Below are 22,367 nucleotides of genomic sequence, written 5' to 3' on the forward strand. Positions count from 1 at the left end.
CATCTCATCCAGGAAGCCAGTTGGCCTCTTTTTTATTAAAATTTGATTATGTTACCTTTAAAGTCTTTTTTCCTTCATATTTCCTGTTGAATTTTTTCAAGACAATTCATAATTTTGATTATTATTGTAAAATATATTCTTATGATATTTACCTATTTTAATTATTAGAGCTATTGATTTTCACATAGGGCCAATTTATATAAATCTTACTCAATATTTTATTAGTTTTCCAGTTAAGCATATAACCTGTAAATATTAGGGGTTTTTTTCCCTCACATTTACCACTTATTCCTATTGTTTTAAAAATCTGATTGCACTGGCTGTCACTTTTGGGAAACTGTAAAATTATATAAGAGCATGGGACTTTCATGATTTTAATGATAATACCTCTAATATAAAGCATGATATGTATTTCAGTACTGAAAAGATGATTGCAGTGTGTTGGAACACATTTTACTATGTAAAATCAACAACTTTAGTTGGAACACATTTCACTACATAAAATCAACGACTTTATAATGAGAATAAAAGCAATAACAGGAACAGCAGTGACAAATCTCCACTGGTCACTATTAGAGAGCACTAACCTGCTGAAATTTCATAAAAGCAAAGATCCAAGTATTAATCCTGCCTTGCTTGCTGAGCCATATTTTAAAGTAAACAAATAGTTTTCTTTTTAATAATTTCCCTTAAATGCTGAAGGAATGATAGAAAAATGTCAATTTGTAATGCCTAATGAGATAATAGACCTAGGGAATAAATAAAATAAATAAAAACCAAAAATAAATAAATAAAATAACCAGATATTATATGTCTCATTAAATGCCATGATGTACCCTTGCCTTAAAAACAAGCAAATAATAGTGACAAAACTATCTGGATCTAATCTAGCCTAAGATCTAACTCCTAGTTTACAGAAAATATAAAATGTAGAAGGATAAAATAAATAATAAAATGAAAAAGACCAAATCTAGAATATTGGACATTCAAGAGGATAAATAACTTGGTTTCTTCAACAAATCAATGACATTGAAGAAACAGAGGTTTGTTATAGAAAAAAAGAAATTTAAGAGGCATACTATTAAATGCAGTACAGATCTTGATTTAAAACCTATTATTAATAAATTTCATGAATGACAATTAGAGACATTTTAATATGGAATTGGTAATAAATGATCTGAAGAAATAACTATTTAATCCTATTAGCTGTAATAATAGCTTCTTAGTAATGCAAGAAAAGAAACCTGAAAAAATAACAACAAAAAAATGAAAGTTATCGTCAAAGATCTATACTGAGATATTTATAGGTAAAATGTTCCCTTATTTGAGATTTGCTTTAAAATACCTCAGGGTACAAAAAAAAAGGAGGGAGAAAACAAATGGCAAAATATTGGTAATTGTTGGATTTAGGTGATGGGTACACTGAGGTTCATTATCCTCTTCTCTCTAGATTTGTGTAATGCATGTGGTTAGTGATAAAAAAGAAACCAGTAGTAAGAAGTGAGAGATAGTGGGAAAAGCAGATGAGGATTAATCTTCATTCTAAGCAAAAGAGGAGAGGCAGTTAACATAGTAAAACAGCAATGTAGTAAGTACATAGTTAAGTACGACCTAACATACATGTGAGGTTCATAAAACTGAGAAAGAGAATGTTGTTAAAGACTGCTTAGAGTTTAGAACTGGGACAGACAGAGGAGAAGGTGAAGGGTCAGAGAAAGTGACGGGTAGGTAAAGGGAGCAATGTTCCTTCAAAATGCCTATAAGCGCCCTCGTTATCTGGACTACTGTTTGGGAAGAGTGTAATAAAGAACTGTTTCTGTCTGGATTATTCCTCTCTGATCTACCAACTTCTCACATACCAGTGTTTCATGCAAAGCACCCATTGAAGCTAACACTGCGACGTCGGTCTCATGGACATTACACCCAAAGTTCTATCTGGATGTGGTTTATTTATAAAACCTTCTCTTCAAAAAGTGAACTGCTGCAATTAAAGAGACTTAACATGTCTTTAATCCCACTTTATAAATATGAAAACAGAAAAAAAAATCTCTGATTTCTTTGTGTTATCCCTAGGATGTACAGAGAAGGCAATCCAATGAAGACCTGCCTTGTCACATTCAATAGAGCAACTGCAGAAGCAATTTGTTACAAGCAGATGGATAGTTGAACACTAAAAAGGATAATAAACTAGAACGAAATTAGATATTGAAATCAATTTCTTCTAGGCTTACCATGAAACTTCAGATTTACACAATTGTATTTGAAGAAGTCAGGGGAAAAAAAAGCCATCCTAAGATGGGTGCCCGTGAAAACAGAACTTTACACATGCTATAGCCTTTATAGTCACCATTTACTTGGTTGGTTCAAATATTTATAGTTCATTGTTATGACTGCCAAAACTGGCAACCACAAGGATTGTTGTCTCAATTAGGACAGTAAACAGATTGTCTCTTTTTTTAATGAAAAAATCTAAAATGTAATACTTCACAGTTTAACATGTTTATTCATCTAAACGAGCTAAAAAATAATGGTGCGACATCTGTTCGAGAGGCACTGGTACCTCAGATTTTGGCTGCCTCCCCACCAATTTGGTTGTTGTTTTAAAAAATGAAGAATAGGAGGGGGGTACTGTCATCAAAAAATCTTCTGGCATGTAAAGTATCTTATTTTTCTTGCAATAAGGATCTCATGTCTGTTGCTAAGGATATAAAAAAAAATTATTTAAGAATGAGGCACTGTGCTAAATAGGGCAGCAGTTCAATTGTTTTAGATGAATTTACTGGCCCGCTATGGATATTTCTACACTGGTATAGTCTTTGAATGACTCTCCCAGCCCCCTCCCCACTCACCTGCATAGCTAAAATACAAAATAAAATATAAAAATGTTTCTGTTGGCACTGAATTCATCTGCTCAGTTTTTTTTCTTTTTTTCCTTTTTTTCCTGTGGGTTGTACTGATTGTAGATCTGATGTCAGTGAAACAAAGTCTAGCAAACATCCTTCTATCTAGGCTGCACTGGAGCAATTCTAATAAAAGAAGGCAGTGCCGCTAAGGGAGAAGTGGTAGGAATCTCCCCAGAGAAGTCCAAGGTAAGTGTACTTCTCTTAGGTAGTCTCTGGCTCAACAATCTTACATTATGGATGAAATACATGAAAATGCTGGGAGTTTAATTTCTAGAAGTTTTATTTCTGAAGCCCATCGAAATAAAGCATAAAAATTACTCTGCTGAATTATCATTGACTATATCATTTTAGAGTCTGGAAAATATAATCCTTTAGTATTCACATAAATATACGTAATATAATGAAAATTTAGTTTTATTTTTGTTGGACGTGAGAATGTATACTAAGTTACATTAAAAACATTGTGTGTGGTTTTCAACAATACTAATAAAAATAACATTTGATTTCCTGGAAAAGAGCAAAGTTTCTGTTTCAGAGCAAATGTAACACGGGTTGTCTTGGTCTTAAAATGAACATGATGAAACATATATTTGTCCTACTACATCCAAAGACCATAAATGCCAAATGCTGAGTTAACCAATATAGTGATTTCTAAGTTTCATTTACTGTGCAAATAATTTTTGATCATCTATTACATGCAGCAACTGTACCAGATTCTGAGAAGACTGAAAGAAATTAACTAAATTTTAACATTCTCTTACTAAATATGTGCAGATCACTACATTGCTGGAATTACAGAAATGAATAAGAACATATTTTCAGGATCACGTAACCATTGGCTGGGGTGGAAGGAATTCTGAAAAATTGAAAAGATCGGAAATCTTCAAGTATTTGCCACCTGAAAACAAACTCCATATTGGTACTATAATATGCTTTCCGTTCATTTGTTTTAAAAGAAATCCTAAATGAGGTTATCATTTTACAGTATCTCCTCTCAGATAGATTTATGTATGTTTTATTTTGCATGTCAAATAAGAACCGACAACTCTTCAAGCTTCATTCACACTATTCCATAGGCTTTTTGTAATGTCTACTGCATTAGCTGAAATTTATCCTACAGAACATGTTACCAAATAGATTCTAACATTCTGAAAAGTCATCCTAATTTTTCTGTTCTTGTCTTCTGAATTACTCTAAGTAATGCATTATTGGAGGAGAAAAACCCATGCCTAAAATTTGTGTCTGGTGCCAGTCTCAGATTTATGCCAAACACCACTCAGTATTCAGAAGTGTGGTCCCCTGAAAATACAGGCCCCATAGCACCTCTCTGTCTTCAAAGATTCAAGCCAGATTTCAATCTAGGATTTCTCTACGGGCTGCTTCCCAGATAATGCGAGTTTAAAACATTTGCATTTCATGAAAACAGTGTTGTATAAACATATATTGTCTCAGTTTACCTGCTATTTATTAAAATCAGCATTGAGCCTTTGGGACCTGTGGTTCTCTGGAGCCATCGTAAGGTACACTATACAAATGAACTAGCCAGAGACTCTGAGTATCGATAAAACGAAATAATGAAACGTGCCTGTAACTATACTACCTGTAAACTAATATTTATTACTACCGGAAACAACTTTTTCCCCTCAAAAGAACACCTCAAGAACAGAAGGAGAGGGTAACATTTTTTTTCCCAGTAATGAATTTTCAGACATTTCCAAGAGTATATTCACCGATCTTAAATACTGTAAATTCTGTGATATCTCACTTGGATAGGTATCTAATAAACAAATTATTACATATCTTCTCATTTAAATTACTCCTGAAATTAGAAATAATCTTTATTTAATATGACTGTTTTTAACACCATATGGGAGGTAAAATAACTAAATGAAAATTGTTCACGTAAATGTGAAAGGAGTGAGGGAAAAGCAGTATTTCTTGACATGTGGCATGTCACTCAGGAAAGGAAAAGGCCCATCATATCCAAAATGCCAGCTTGGATATTCCCTTGCCACCCACTTCACGAACAGACATACCACATGGCATTAAATGCTGCAACCTTTCCTAAAAATGCCACTTGGATTGGTCTGCTGTGGTGAGTGTATAAGAACTCTTGGTCTGTCTCATGAGTTTGTGATTTTAAGGAGAAGAATCCAGTAAATAGCACTGGCTAAATTTTGCCCTCAGACGTTTGGCATAAATGATCTGTGAGGATCCTGGAACTTTTGGCTGTTTTCACATTGATGAAATAAATTATGCTACTTGAAAAAAATTCTACAGAACATAATGCTATCCGGTCACAGCCAACTATTTGCAAAAGTCTCAAAGAAGATCTAGGGTATTTATCATTGCTGTTTTCTCCTGGAAAATATGAAAACAATCTTAACATTTTATTTGCTCTTCAAATACAATGTATATGATATAAAACCCTTTGTGCACATGTTTCAAACTATTAATTTTCTATACTTCTTTCTATAAGGTAGTAGTGGCTAACAAATGTGCTGTCGACACATATTTTCCCATTTTCTAAGCTTTATGTATTCATGTGTTCTAAAGTTATTATAAAAAATCCATTACCACTAAAATACGTTGATTATTATACTCCAACATATGCAAAATATCTTGAAAATTTATATAAACAAAAAATTACTTAGGCGAGTAGTGAGACATATATTTTCTTTCATTATTTATTTCTCACAAAACAATGGTGACTAACTCTCAAGAGACAAAATGTAATTTTGTAAACCAACCTCATCTTGTGCAGATTTAAGAGGCAACCCATGAAGACTATTCTGAGTAGGTAGGACTTCGTTACTGTTATGTGAAAAAAAAAAAACCAAACCTGCACAATTAAATGACAGATTGTTACATATCTCCCTAACAAGAGGGGCAAACTGATACTGCAAGCAGCCAGAACAACATAATTAAAATAGAATTCCAAGTTTATATTAATAGAATAATAAGTTAATTAAAATCAAGATCAACTGAACTTTCTATTTACACCAGTTCAGACAGCCCAAGAGGAAGGGAACTCTATTTTAGAGACATATGTGACTCTTTGAGCTTCTGTCATCCAGGTGCCATTTCTGATGGAGCACATGTGCGCTGAACAGTTGGCAAAGAAGGAAAAAGATTACTGTAGATGTATGTGCAGATAGTTCCTCTAATGATACAAAATATGTCTGGAAAAAAAGCAGGGCTTCTTTGTAAGATGAAAAATTCCCCATGACTTTTTATTCCTTCTTGGGCTCTGAATCTGATTTGTGAATGTTTGTGTAAATGAGAATATATACTTTTACTTATGATGTATATCGGACAAAAATAGATTTGGTAATATAAAGTGATGAAGTTATACACATAAATTGGCTAAGACATCCGAAGAATTTAGGATCTGTTTTCCATTTTATCTAAACACACCATGAATAGGTTGCCTGTCAAAGTAGAAAGATTTTTATAAAAGTTATCTGGTAGTATACACTATACTACATTGGTAGGTAAGGCTCTTTTCTTGATATCCTATGCAGATATTTAAAAAGATACTTCTGGGGCGCCTGGGTGGCTCAGTGGGTTAAGCATCCGGCTTTGGCTCAGGTCAGATCTCGCGGTTCGTGGGTTCGAGCCCCGCGTCGGGCTCTGTGCTGACAGCTAGCTCAGAGCCTGGAGCCTGTTTCGGATTCTGTGTCTCCCTCTCTCTCTGACCCTCCCCTGCTCCAGCTGTCTCTCTCTGTCTCTCAAAAATAAAATAAAAAGCAATAAAAAAATCTTTATTTAAAAAGATACTTCTGAAAACTAAAAATACCAGCAGAAAGAATTCAAGATGTACCAGTTTCAGTACTTTAGAAAACCTTGGTCCCAAAGGGTGCTTTTATAACGTTATTTCCCTTTAATGCACTGATTGCTGCTCAGCTAATCTTCATCTGGTTTCGGATCAGGGTCAACATCTGTGGACAGTCTGAGATAAAAGGAAGCATAGAAAGCCAGTAGGAGGGCTAATAGAGCCACAAGTACGAGGCCAACTTCCTGAGGAGGAAAAAAAAAAAAAGTAGGGTTGAAATTGATGAAAAGAGATTGGTTAATGTTATGAGTTTCATCAGATAAAATCACCATATAATTCCATCATCTAGAAATAATTTGAACCTAATAATCACATTCTCTGTGTTTATCACTGCTTCTCATGAAGTAACTTATTTTGTACTGGACAATACACAGTGCAATGACAGGTAGATCAGTGGGTGACTCATTCCTACTATTATTTCTATTTAATTTGTTTGTGCTTTTCTAATAGCAAGATTAAAATTTATAATTTTAGTATATTTGCATAGTTTGGATATTAAGATGCGACTGCAAGAAGTGTAGTTTGTGCTCACAGCTTATCTGTTTTCTGTTGGTGCTTAACTTTATTTACTGCTTCAATAAACTTGCTATTAGTTATAGGTTTTGGACACAGATTTTTAAAACATCTCTTTCTTTTTCTAAAGGGAAGAAACTGCTATTATAATGAGTTTCTAAATTATGTCTCTGTAAACTTTTATTAAGTATTATTTTGTTGAAACTCTAATTTTTAAAATCTAAATCCTACATTTTATAATGAGGGGGAACTAACAGTACTTTTAGCTCATGATGGTTGAAACAGTGTAATTTATCAGAACTGTGAGGGTGATTCTAAATATTTCATTTGGTGATTCAGAGTGGGTTACATTAATTAATTATGATAAAATGGTAGTCAAAAATTTACTGTATACATTATGGAAAAAAATCTCATTATCTCTTAAAAAGTCTATAAACTTCATATATATATGAAAATTATACTATGTAGTATGTTGTATACACACACACCTTAAGAAATGTTCTCAATATTAACATAACATTTGGTTAAAAAGAGCAAAAAAGAGTAGCTAGTGACAGTTTCATACCCTAAAGAGCCTAATATGCCTTTCTAATTTTCAAATGTGTATCACACCCATTCCTGGCATTGTTTTATGGAGAAGCACTTTATTTACATTTACATGAATATATTTTACATGAATATATTTTACATTTCATCAGAAAGTAAAATTAATAATTCAACATATGCCACCTAATAAACTTTAAAAACATTACAATGAATTTGATATTTAGAACCAACATAAAATTTTTACCTGGGTGTTGAAATTACAAATTGGTGCCTTATACAGATATTTAGCTTCAAAGTTCCATTGATTTAGATTTCTAAACTATGAAAATAAGCATTGACAAAAATCATGGGGTTGATAGATTCGGTGTCAACTATTTTTGTAAGGTTTGGTATTTTTTTTAAATCTAACACATCAATATAATGTCAAATGAAAGTGAGTTTTTCTTTGTTGCAGTTGGAACACTTTGGCATCTCAAAAGGGCATGGCGGCATCAGACAGGTTTCATTTATATTCTTATATCCACAGCTGTGCTCCCAGACCCATCTGGTTACACAGCTACTAATTTTAAGAGGCTGTAATAAACAAGTGACACACAACTGCAAACCCCATCTGTTCTGTATAGTGGACAACAAAACTGTCCCATAGCAGTCACCGTCCGCACAGGCTTAAAGCGAGAACGAAGTTTTGGCTCTTGATTGGAGGCCATCATCATCTCATTTGATAATCGCCTCTAATTGCTGCCTTTCAGTGACTCCTTGTCCCTTCAAACAACTCTTTATCATCTACACTATACATTTTCAGGCTATCAGGGGCATGAAAAAGGGTTTTAAGGGTAGGAAGTAGAGAACATTCATAGAATACAACTTCAGAGAATCCATTAATTCAATTAATTCTATTAAATATATGATGCAGGGAGTTGGGCTAGGAGCAGAGAGGAATGGCATCCTTTTTTTTTTTTTTTTTTTTAATATCCCTAGAGTGTTGAGCAGATAAGCATTGTGTGGGCTGGATGCATAAGGGTTAAAACAATGGTAAAATCTGAAAATACTGCTTTCGGGATGCTGGTGACAGTAACCATAACTTAGAGACCTGTGAGCACTTATAACCCCCACCTCCCAGCCATTTTTAGTTTTACATCAGAAATAACCAAAAAAAGAAAAAAAAAAACCAACCCACAAAACAACACAAAAAAATCTAACATTTCCAGATGGCTCATCCATCCCAAGAGGTTGTTAGCAGGATATGGTTGACACCTGAATATTTTATTTATGTGGCAAATAAATTAAATTTTTGATCCTTATTCTTTTATTATGATTACAAATAAATCACTTAAACAAACTAATGAATAAGCACATATAAATTATCTTTATTCCTCCTATACTAGAAAATATGGTTATTTTCTTTCAAAAAATTTTAGTGATGTTGTAATTCTTGAAAAATAATCTACTGAACAGAAACCAAATAGCAAATATTAGTTGTGGCACTCATTTCATATGGGGTCATAAATTATAACATTTTGTTTACATTGGTAAGACATAGGAAATAAAATAGCTTTCAAAAAGAAATTAATTCTCGATTTTGACTCGCGATAATTGCATCTTATTCTGAATCATTACTATTCTCTCAAAGCATTTTCTATCACTAAACATACATTTACAAAATGGTGCTAAAAAGTCTGAGCATAAAGACTACATTGTGTAGTTCTTTATACCTCCTGTCCCAGATTTCTCAATCATTACTGTTGATTTTATGTGGTAATGTAATCTGGAAGTCATTCTGTATAAGTTCCTCCCAAACGATCATGTCTTATTCACCTTTCTTACAGGTTCTACAACACTGTAATAGAGCATTTCTAAATAAATAATCAAGGGTTGAGTATGATTTCTATAATCTATACATAAAGTATATTAAAATTATGCAATACTTTGAAAACTTTACAACAGTAATATAAGTATCTCCACAGAAAAACTGAGAATATTTTATAAGCTATAATAACACAATACAGTTAGTTGAAGCAGAGGATCTGAAGGCCAATGACAAACATCCAAGGGAAGTCTTATTTGTACAAACAAATAATGGCTAATTCAAAGAAATATTTTCTCAATCAGCTAACAAGTCACAAATGAATTCTATGCACTAGGTTCAATGTTAAGTGTTTTCATTGTGTTATTTAGCTCTCCTGACGGCCCTGGGAAGTAATGGCATGATCGTCATTTTACAAATACAGCAGTTCCAACTAGCTAGATCATGGTGACAGTAAGAGGCAAGAAGAATATGATCCCAGGGTTCTTGATTCTTTGTTCAGTGCTGCCATTGCTGTGATTGTTCTAGTCCACGCATCTGTTCATATTTTCTATGGATTTAAATTATTTTAAGAGCCTAACTAGGATTCATTCTAAAAATAAGCAGTAAAGTGATAAAATATTGTAATATTATGGTCATCCTATACCAACGAGATAAGAGTCAAACATGCTTGATGTTCATTAGTCCTTAGTTGCTTCTCTGACATTATCAATATGGATAAAATCACTCACTGGGGAAATTAAACAGCATTAAATGGCAATTGCTGAAAGAAACTTCGTTATTTAAAATCCTATGCTAAAATGACAAGGCAATCAAAGTTTGACAGGGAAAACTAATTAGTATGCCAGATCTGAAATGTAAAACACCTCCATGGTTCTAAGTCTAAAAAGTTTCATATCATTTTAATGGGCTCTTCAAATAATCTTTCAAGCAAAGTAAACAATGCTTGAAGTTAAGGGTTGTGTTTACCATACGTTTACAAATCAAAATGATACGCTAGCTTATTAAAAAGGAGCTGGATTCTGATGTCAGAAATTCTTTTGTACATACTTTAAATCATAACTGAAATCTCAGAAAAAACTTTTTCTCATAAAAAGGTAAGCAAATTCTACATTGTTTATAAAAAGGTATTAGATAATTGTGCTGTAAGATAGGTTTATCTTCATAAATTCATAAATGAGTGGCTGCACTATTTCTCAAATTCTAATGTGTAGTTCTCATTACATTGTGTCACAAGTGGATTTTGTTCACCATTATCTTTCTTTAAAAAAAATAAACAAAACCAAACCAAAACATTGCATTTTGAGAGAGAAAAGTGAGTGACATAAGTATCTTGGAGGAAAATGACAAATAATGCTCTCACTACAAGAGACAACCATCAGGTAACTAATTGTAAAATAAAAATGAAAACAAAAATAAAAAACAAAACAAAAACAAAGACAATGACAAACCCAAGTATGACTTTTAGGAAGATCATGTCACAGGAGTAATTTTTAAGATGAATAAAATGTCATGTGAAATTAGAAGAAAACTTCAAAAGATTAATCATCCCTCTTTTCAACAAAAAGGCAATTCACTTTTTTTTTCATTAAAAACTGACACACAGCACTAACTGAGATTGTTGTTGTGAAAACATACTGTATCACACAGCAATGCTTGATCAAAATCAGCAATCAGGAGAAAAAGAAGGCAGTGTTTCGTGATCATAATAGTAAATTCTGGAAGACAACCAAATATATCATCTGGCTGTTCAACAGCTGTTACAGCTTGGTAGTAATACCTTGGCATTTGCTATGAGCTATAACTTAGAAAAATTGATTTTTCATCTGCCAGATAAAACCAAAATCTCTTCTTAACATTTTAATATTTAAATAAAGTATATACACTAGTCACTTTAATTTTAAACATTTGACAGCAGAACTGTCATGTTTATTTTTGTATTTATGGTTTGATTAACCTCTAAATATTTGGCAAAAAATTGACATGAATAATAACGTAAATGTAATGTTGTTGAACTTCATTGTGCTAACACATTGGATTAGTATCTGCTAACATCATTCTCAGATGCTTTTATCCCTCTTAAGCAGTTAAAACACTGGCTTTCTAAAAGAACAAGTTTGGGGACATTATTAGAATTTTATCATAGAGAGTACTGACAACAATAATAATGCACAGAGGAAAATTACACATTAATGATCTAAGTATATATAATTATAACTAAAATTTCAATAACTATGAAAGTAAATTTATTGAAAATGAAAGAAGATTTTTATTCAGGCCATATAAATCACCGAAATGTTCGAACAATATATAAAGTGGCTAGAGAGAAAATAAATTGCAACTTTAAGTAAAACTGGCTCTCTTATGTGACATTGTGTTTTATTTTAAGACCTAGTAAAATCTCAGAATTGAAATGATGTTTCCCATTAAGCAAATTCTTCATAAAAACCTTCAATTCTGGCATTCAACTTTGATTTTGAAATGTCATAAAACATTTAGAATTCAACATTCATGCAATCCAGTTTTAGAAAATGAAATGGCATGCATATATCAAACTTCAGAGTTACCAAATACAGGTACCTTTATGCCTATTGCTGTTTTCTTTGCTTCTGCTTTTAATTTGGTTGCTCGTAAAATAGGTTTGGTTTTTTTATAATCTTGTTTACCTAAAAAGAAATAATTTCAGACAGTGAGCTATGCATATATATATAATTCAAGTTTAACAGGCATCTGAAATGTCCAAGAATGTTTAAATACAGTAAAACTGGGAAACAGAGTTGAAAAGTAGCTCCTAGTTACAGAAACCGTAAATGTGACACTAAGGTCAACCTCTCCTCCTCTCTTGATTTTAAAGGAAGAAGAGTTGGCTGATATCTTTGATTTGGTGTGCAGTGAAGAGCTAAAAAGATAAAAACTTATTTTAGAGAGTAAGATGTATAAAGTAAAAACAGTCAGCCTTTCGGAAACATTTAGGAACCAATGGGGAAATGAGTATACATCAGGTCCCAGTAACAGGTAAGGTTACTTTATCTTCCTAAATAAACACTAAGAGCTCATTAAAAATTATTTTCTTGGGGCGCCTGGGTGGCTCAGTCGGTTAAGCCTCCGACTTCGGCTTGGGTCAGATCTCACGTTCGTGGGTTTGAGCTCCGCGTCGGGCTGTGTGCTGACCGCTAGCTCAGAGCCTGGAGCCTGCTTCTGGTTCTGTGTCTCCCTCTCTCTCTGCCCCTCCCTCTCGCATGCTCTGTCTCTCTCTGTATCAATAATAAATAAAAACATTAAAAAAATTTTTTTTAAATTATTTTCTTAGTGATATATAAAGTATCCAAATAACCAACTTGAGGAGTATCCTCAAGTTTTCTGTGAATAAGAAACTAAGAATCTGTAAATACTTAAGTTTTAGGCACTGAGTTCATTAGAAAAATACATATTTAATTTTTGTTTGCTCTTAATAGAGGACAGAATAAATATGACTAAATAAATGTGAAGGTTAGCTACATTTAGATAATAGTTTCATTCTTCTCTACCACATTTCATAACCAAAGATGAACAAAAATTAAGTTAGTAGCACCAAACTTTCTCTTTTGTGTACCATTTGATGACACCACTAGTGAGTAACAAAACTGAATTTGTGTGTAACCTGTATGTAACTAGTGAGTTACATAACCTGTGAAGAAAATAGATTTAACAACAACAACAACAACAACAAACAACAATAACAAAAGCATTTACCAGAATAATATACTATTTTGTTAACCAAACTTTTAACCAAGAACTGGGTCAGTGAGTCTCAGATACAATCTGTCACTCTGTGGGAGTTAGCATATGACCATATAGTCTCTCTTTTATATTCTTAGTTTGCCTTATTTCTATCTTACTCCCTTTCCTTCATGGTCAGTTTCTTTCCAAATCTTACCCCTGTATCTCCCTTATGTAAATAATACAACTTCTAACTTTTGTTTCCACATCTTCCCCACATTGAAATAAACCTGAAAGCAGCGTGCAATATATTAATGTATTTGCTAATGATTCAAAAGTTGCCCTTAAGATTCCATATAGATTTTTAGAATTAGAAATGGCAGGAAGAAGTGAGTCTAATGGATGGAAGTAATGAAAAGAACGCTATATTTGTATTCATTAGATACGTAAAAGTGTTTGTTTAGCTGAAGAGCTATGTGTTTTTGTACAAAGAGTCAGTGTATGTTATTTCCTTAACTGCTATCATATAGCAGTCATTCTGGATCTGTGAAATGCAGAAGCTTAATAAATATTATTTGATGATAAGGTTTAATGATCCAGAAATGAACCAATTGTAAAAATGTACATCAGATGATCTAAATTTAAATTATAGAATGAACAAAATACAGAAAAAATATTACTCTGACCCATTTTAAATTAGCAACATTTAATTTTGCTGAAAAAGCCTTGACAAGTGTTCACTCTGATTTCACATCTGAACAGTCAAACTATTCATGTCATTATTCCTGCTGAGATATAAACAGTTCAGAACAATGAAAATGGTGACACATCAAATGCTTCCACTCAGGGTTATAAAAACAAATTTCTAGGCAGAATCTAAAGGGAAATTTGAAGATGATAGATTTGAGGCCAAAAAGTCATTTATTGTTTTATCTTATATGTGCTCCATAATAACTCTGGGTGCAATGGGGAAAAAGTAAAAAAGGATTGTCTTCACCCAAATGTTTTTCATGTACTAATGTATTACTCTGGATGATGTGTCTGTCATAAAACAGATTCACATATATACCTAACAGAGTCGATGTTAGAGTGAGAATTTATCACTCTACTTCACTTGTTGTATAACTTCTTGGTTAAATGTGTTCTATTTCAATTCAACTCCTTTAATCTCTTAGAGAATAATACCTCAAGCTTTATATTAAAGTTGATAGAAACATTTAAAAATGTATGTATAATAGATGGTTTTAAAAATTATTTACACCTGGTACTTCTCCAAATAGTGCATCTGTCATTAATTTAGCACTCTGCTTGCTGACTATGATATCCAAAAGTATACACTGAAAAATGTAGTTTCAGTGTACCAAGTGAAAACGTTTACAGGGGCATCTGTTAAGTTCTTTATAACCAAAACTAGATATTTCTATTATACCCAAAGAGGTTTTCAGCATTTAAAGTTTTATGGCTTCAAGAAAGACACCTATGCCCACAGGATTATTTTAAAAAGTAAAATACAGAAGCCACTGCCTTCCAAGTACTTAGAAAAAATACACACCCACACCCACATGCACATGTGTAAATATATTACATATATAATAATCCAGATTTTATATGTATATGGCTTCTTGGACCCATGTCTGATTTTGGTTATGTCAATAATGCAATAATCAAAGTAGCTGTTTGGCCACTGTTGTGAGAGAGAGAGTAGGGGAAGGGCTGAGAGAGAGGAGGAACATAGGATCCAAAGCTGGCTCTGTGCTGACAGCAGCGAGCCCAATACAGGGCTGGGATTCGGGAACCAGGATATCATGACCTGAGTAGAGGTCGGACACTAAACCAACTGACCCACCCAGGCGCCTCTGCTCATTACATTTTATATGGGAGGAAACCTGGATAATTCAAGACTATGAAGCTAATCTGGGACCTCAATTATCTAGTTTCTCTGTTCAATGGCACCATTCATCACATTTGTGTATTTTCGTTTCCTATAGCATAGTTTGGTAACAAAAGCTTTTTTTCTCTACCCTCAAGTTTCCTGATTGAGTGATTTATGCTTCCTCTTTCTGATATAATCCTATAATACTGTTTTATTACATTTTATTTTTAAATTAACATACAGTGAAATTGGCTTTTTTCCTTTTGGTATACAGTTCTATGAATTTTAATGCTCTTGTATAGAGTCATGTAACTACTACCATAATCAGGGTACAGAATAGTTCTAGCCTTCCAGAAACTCCCTGTGCTGTCCTTCAATATCCACCCCTCCCCCTACCCATAGTTTCTGGCAACCTTGTTCTACTGTCCATTTCTATAGCTCTGTCTTTTCCATAATGGGGCAACAGTGTGACAAAGCTTCTTTTATTCAGCATAAGGCCTTTAAGCTTCACCCAAGTTGTATGTACCACCAATTCATTCTTCTCTGCTGCTGATTAGCATTTTGTTATGTAAAGGTACCAGAGTTTGTTTATCCATTCACTCACTAAAGTGCATTTGGGTTATGTCTAGTATTTAGCAAATACTACAAGAGCTACCTATAAACACAGGTGTACAGATTCTTATATGAACACAAGTTTACTTCCAAGTTATCTAGAGTATGGCTGCTGAGTCATACGGCGAGTATATATTTTAACTTTGGAAGAAACTGCCAAACCATTTTTTCAAGAGTGGTTATATCCTTTCACATTCCCACCAGCAGTGATCAGAGTTCTGGCAGCTTTGTATCAGAACTAGTATTAGCCTTGTTTCACCAGGTTATCCAATTGTTAGCATACATACAACTGTTTATAGTATTTATAATCCATTTTATATCCATAAGGTCAATAGTAGTATACCCTGTTTTATCAATGATATTAGTAATCTGAGTGTTCTTTTTCTTTTTTTTAGATAGCGTAACTAAAAGTTTTTTAATTGTGTTGATCTTTCTAAATAATAAACTTTTGGTTTTCCTGATTTTTTTTCTACTGTTTTTACCTTCTGTATGTTATGTCCACTTTAATCCTTGTTATTTTCTTCCTCCAGCTTGCTTGGGGCTTAGTTTGCTCTTCATAGTCTAACTTGTTTAAGTACAAAGTTAGGTTATTGATTTGAAATCTTTCTCCTTTATAAACATACTAGTTAACAGGGATAAATTACCATCTCCGTACTGCTTTAGCAGAAGCTCATAAATTAGCAAGGAGAAGAAAAAGTTACACATAAAAACTATACATAGTCACCTATTCTATTTCTCTATGCTGTTCCCTTTACTGGTGTTTGTTTGGGTTCTGTTGTTTTTGTTTGTGTGTTTTGTGTATGTGAATTTGAATGTACTGTCTTGTGTGCTTTCCTCCTAGCCTGTAGGACTCCCTGTAGTGTTTCTTGCAAGGCAGGTGTGCTATTAACAAATCATCTGGTTTGGTTTATCCAAAAACATCTTAACTTCTCCCTTTTTTGAAGGATAGCTGTGCTAAACATAGAATTCTTGTTTGGCAGTCTATTGCTTTCAGTACATCTTATGTTATGTGTTTGTTACTTTTGTCTGCTATTTTCAAGATTCACTCTTTATGTATGACTTTCAGCAGTTTGACTATAATGTGGCCTGGTTTGGTCCCCTTTGAGTTTATCCTACCTGAAATGTATTGGAGTTCTTGGATTAAAAAAAATTAAAGTTTTTCATCAAATTAGGAAAGTTTGGGGGTATTATTTTTTTAATACCCTTTGACTATTTTTCTCCCTCCTTTCATTCTAGAACTATTATTACTGGTATTATGGATGGTGCCCTACAGGTCATTGTGTCTCTGTTCATTTTTTTGTCATTCTTCATTCACTCTTTTCATGTTTCTCAGACAGCATAATCTCAATGAACTTCTCTTCATGTTCCACGATTTCTTCTGCCAGTTCACATCTGCTGTGAAGTCCCTCAGTGAAATTTTTCTAATTACTATGCTTTTCAACTCAAGAATTTCTATTTGCTTTTTTAAGTATACATAACTTACATTTCTATAATGAGATGCATTATTTGGTGAGGCACCATTCTCGTATTTTGATTCTTTAGATATGATTTTCTTCAGTTTCTGAACATATTTCAAACAGCTGACTTAAGGCCTCTGTTCAATTAAATCAGAGTATGGGGTCCCTGAGTGGCTCAGTCACTTAAGCATCTGACTCTTGGTTTCAGCTCAGGTCATGATCTCATAGTTCATATGTTCAAATCTGCCTTCAGGTTCTGTGCTGCCAGTGAGGAGCCTGAATGGGATTCTCTCCCTCCCTCCCTCCCTCTCTACCCCTCCCTTGCTTGCTCTCTCTCTCTCTCTCTTTCTAAAAAAATAAATAAACTTGAAAACTGTCCAAGATATGCCTTTTCTTAGAGACAATTTCTATTCTTTTCTCTGTATGGAACACACTTTGCTGATTCTTTGTCCATTTTATAATTTTTTTAGAAAACTGGACATGTCAAATAATGTCATGTGACAACTGGAAATCATATATCCTCTATGATATTGTTGCTCCTGTTTGGTTTTCTTTTGTTGGTTTAGGTATTTGTTTTCTTAGTGACTGTTTTGGTCTTATTCTATAAAGTCTGTATTCCTTCTTGTCCCATGCAGCCGCCACGTAGCTTAGTGTTCATCTGAAGACTGGACAAATATTTTCTTGAATATCTTGAATCAATGAGTCTTCCACCTTTGCTGGGGCTCTCTGTGGTGTGTGTGTGTGTGTGTGTGTGTGTGTGTGTGTGTGTGTGTAAGTGTGTGTGTTGGTATACATTTCCTAGCTCTAACAGAAGCTTATAGCTTTGCTTTAGCCTTCACTTAGCCTGCTAGCTTTCTCGAGGTCAGCAATAGATGAGAAATATTATAGTCTTTTCAAGTCTTTTTGGACATAGCATAGCCCTCCACAGGCTTGTGACTTTCTAGATTCCCAGAAAGAATCTATGTTGGAGATTTTTAAAGACCCTATGAGCATCTCTTTGCCCAGTTGTGTATATTTTTAGAATGACCTCCTGCAAGTCCAAAGTAGTAATGCTGCTTCAAGTAGTTGTGATGTTAAAAAAAAAACTTGCCACTGACTCTATTTGTTATATGCTGGGAGAGAGCTTTTCACTGAGTGAGCTCTAAGTCCAGTCAAATAAGTACAAGTTTTGAGAATGAGGCTTTTCAGTGAGTTAACAGACAGGTCAAATATGGACAATTCTCTGAGAACGGAGTGTGGCATAGCTCCAAACCCATTCCGCCTCCTCCAGTAATTCAGGATGCTCTTTTTCACAACTACTATAGTTTCAAGGTTGAGGACAGAAAGATGGAAGTAAGGCCTGTTAATACCCAACAAAGCCTAATGTTCTTACTGAGATTGAGCCATTCTTCTGAAATAAACACTTTTTGAACTATTGTAAGAGTTTCATTAATTTCCAGATTTCAGAAAAAGTTGATTATCTTTTTTTACATGGCTCTTACTGTTCTTACAGAAGGGCAGACTTTTTTGAGATCTTTTTTATTCAAGAAGTGCTGCTTCTCCATCTGTTTACTTCCAATGTCATATTTGAAGTTATTTTCTTTTATACAGCCTATATTTAGGTCATTTTATAAAATTTCAACCTGAAAATCTACTGTCCTTTAATTGGTATGCTCAGACCATTAACATTTAATGAAACTACTAATGTATTTTTATTTAGGTCTACTATTTTATTATCACTTTCTTTTTGTTCCCTTTACTTGTTCCTGTTTCACTTTTCCTGCCCTGTTTTTTAAAGTTTTTTTTTATAGTTTACTTATTTTTGAGACAGAAATAGACAGAGCATAAGTGGGGGAGGGCTGGAGGGAGAGGGAGACACGGAATCCAAAACAGGCTCCAGGCTCTGAGCTAGCTGTCAGCACAGGGCCCAACACAGGGCCTGAACCCACAAACCAGGAGATCATGACCTGAGCTGAAGTCGGATGCCCAACCAACTGAGCCACTCAAGTGCCCCTGTTTTTGAATAATTTAAACATTTCTTAGTATCCTATTTAAGTTATTATGATTTGGGGGCATCTGGGTGGCTCAGTTTGTGGAGGGTTTGACTCTTGATTTTGGCTCAGGTCATGATTCCATAGTCATGAGATCACGGCCCACATCAGGCTCCACACTGAGCAGGAGTCTGCTTGGATTCTCTCTCTCTTCCTCTGTCTATCTCCCCAAATTGTGCTCTCTCTCTCTCTCTCTCAAAAAGAAATTATGAAGATTTTGATATATCTTTTAGTATGTTTTAATAATTGTCCTAGAGATTACCAAATGTATACTTAACTTTTTAGACTATAATTCAATATTTTATTTAATTCTTTATTTATAAGCATAATCTACAATATTTTCAAAATTTTAATTTGCACAATACAATAAATTCCATATCTTACGTAATGGAAATAAGCAGTATAGTGCTTTGTTGTGCTAGTTCTACCCATGGCGGTTTCTATCTTTTGACTTTGCTATGCTTACATTTGACCTTCTCGGACATGTACCATATGTTAGGACAGTTGATGTATGTGGCGGACTTCTAGTAATTTAGGACTTCAACTATCTAAAAAGTGAAGAATTATAAAAATGAATATGCTGCTGTAGCACAGGTGTGTTTTCCTCACATACGCCAGGTAAGAGATCGCTGTCCCTGTCTGATGTATGTTCCTATTACAGCCTATTGTTTTTGCAATAAAAAGTGAAAGGTACATGCATAGTTAGAAGGATTATTTTACTCTTGTTACTGAAACTTTATATTCATGATAAAAACTACAACTTGTCCTTACATAATACTATGTAATATTATACTATAACTAAAATTTAGTTGTGAAATAAAATGTCCTACTACAGTTCTCTCCAGTTTTGTGACCAATTTAATTGAAGAGTACCCTGACGTTGCCAGATCTGTACTATTAGAAAGTTACATTATTATTTTTAACTATTCATGTTGATAGAAATTTCTTCATATTGTGAAACCAATACAAAGTATAGAAGTACAGAAATATTGTTCAGGCTGATACATGAAGACAAATGCCATTCTCAATCCTCAATCTCAATGGCTAGCATCAAAACAGTCATAACATTCTCTTTAATTTTCTCTATTAACAGAATACTATAACTTAAATTTATGCAATATGTTTACGCTAATAAAATAACACCTTCTTATGTTTAAAATAAAACTGTAAAAGTAATATTCTAGTAGAAAATTCTATAAGTAGGAAATTGCTTTGATGGCCTACTAAGAATACAGATTCTGTTATCCATTATGCATAATTCTTAGTAATGAAAATACATTTAGATAATTGCATTATTAAGATTGCCAATTCAAACAGAAAATTTGTCTAAAAATCATGACATTGAGAGTTAAAATTCCTTAAAAATCAATCTGAGAATCTTAACAAATCTAGAGTGTGTATTTCTGTCAAGGTGAATTACTCATTATAAAACTTCTGTTGCATGTAAAATTCAAGAACATTTTTGGAGAGAAAGTGAAAAAGACTTCCTCAAATATGATAATGATACACCTAAATAATGTACTTGGAAAAATAAAGTAAATTTATTAGAATGCCTGGATTTATAAGAATTTACATAAGGCAGTAGGATGTGTGAACATTAGTATTTATATTGTAATAGATTTTAGCTTTCTTTTTCTTTTTGAAATGAATTTGGATTTAATGCTGAAAAATGGACATTTCAAAATTAAGAAATCTTAAAATTTACATTTTCACATAGGAAAATGTGTCATAAAAGTCCTCTCTGAACCAGTATCAGCAATGAATTGCCAAACTGCTCTAAATACATGCACATAGTTATTGAGTAGAAAGTGAAATCTCAGGCTATTTTGGCTCACAAGCAACAAAATATTAATTATTGCCCATCAGAAAACAAAACTATAAGAAAAATATATGTATAGGAGTTTATTACTTTCACCTGCTTCCAAAATCTTAATTGCATGGGTCATTATTTTTTAGGGTTGCTAGATAGAATTGCTGGAACCTCTGAAAATAGGGTGAAATTAAAACCTACCACTGATTATATGTGTTCTTAGTTAACCTTGTGCCTAACTAAGCATAATTGAAAATGTTCACCTATGGTCTCCAGAAATTTTATATTCCATTTTATGGAATATATATGAAATATTTTATGTTAGACAGCCCTTTCATTCATTCATTCATTCATTAAAGTCTATTGAGGGATGGCTGGCTGGCTCAGTTGGTAGAGCATATGACTCTTGATTTCAGGGTTATAAGTTCAACTCTCATATTGGGTATGGAAATTACTTAAAAATAAACACCTTTTTAAAATATACTTATTGAGCACTTATTATGTAACAGTGTTCTAGGAACTGAATACACAGTAGTGTGAGCAAAACAGACCCACTCTCTATTATCCTTGTTAAAAGATAGATAGGGGCGCCTGGGTGGCTCCGTTAGTTAAGCTTTCAACTTTGGCTCAGGTCACAATCTCATGGTTCATGAATTAGAGCCCTGCATCAGGCTCTCTGTTGTCAGCAGAGAGACCTTTTTGGATCCTCTGTCTCCCTCTCTCTCTCTGCCCTTCCCCACTCATGTTTTCTCTCTCTCAAAACTAAAGAAAACATTTAAAAAATAAATAAAAGATAGGTAATAAGCAAACAGAAGCATGTTCAGTTTCTCAGGTGATAAAAAGCACTCAAGGGGCGCCTGGGTGCCTCAGTAGGTTGAGTGTCCGACTTCGGCTCAGGTCATGACCTCACTGTTTCTGGGTTCAGGCCAGAGTCAGGCTCTGTGCTGACAGCTCAGAGCCTGGAGCCTGCTTCAGGTTCTGTGTCTCCCTCTCTCTCTGCTCCTTCCCCACCGCGCTCTGTCTCCATCTCTCTCTCAAAAATAAATATTAAAATTTTTTTAAAAGCACTAAAAATAAAAGAAAAATAAAGTTGATAAAAAGAAGAAAATAAAAGGGACAGATGTAGTGTTTCAGATAGAGTAGTTAGGTAAGGTCTCCTTGATAATGTCACTTGACATTATTACTTGATGTCACTTGACCAGATATTTAAATGAATTTAAGGAGCAAGACAAGTGGATATCTGGTAGTTGCAATTCCAAATACTGGGAACATCAAAGTGCAAAGA

The 22,367-nt window shown here is 33.7% G+C and overlaps 1 long non-coding RNA gene across 2 annotated transcripts in view; it reads right to left on the reverse strand.

Moving 5' to 3' along the window:
• Positions 1-6,646: 6,646 nt before the first annotated feature.
• The window catches only part of LOC115279043, an 81,015-nt gene continuing 65,294 nt past the window's right edge, over positions 6,647-22,367 (reverse strand). For both annotated transcript variants that reach the window (XR_003903170.1, XR_003903169.1), the window contains 2 exons: positions 12,182-12,267; positions 6,647-6,923 (listed from right to left, as the gene is read on the reverse strand). This is a non-coding gene — a long non-coding RNA (uncharacterized LOC115279043). The remainder of the gene's footprint in view (positions 6,924-12,181; positions 12,268-22,367) is intronic.

The sequence above is a fragment of the Suricata suricatta genome, chromosome 15 (assembly GCF_006229205.1).
Source record: "Suricata suricatta isolate VVHF042 chromosome 15, meerkat_22Aug2017_6uvM2_HiC, whole genome shotgun sequence".
In the NCBI taxonomy this organism is placed as follows: domain Eukaryota; kingdom Metazoa; phylum Chordata; class Mammalia; order Carnivora; family Herpestidae; genus Suricata; species Suricata suricatta.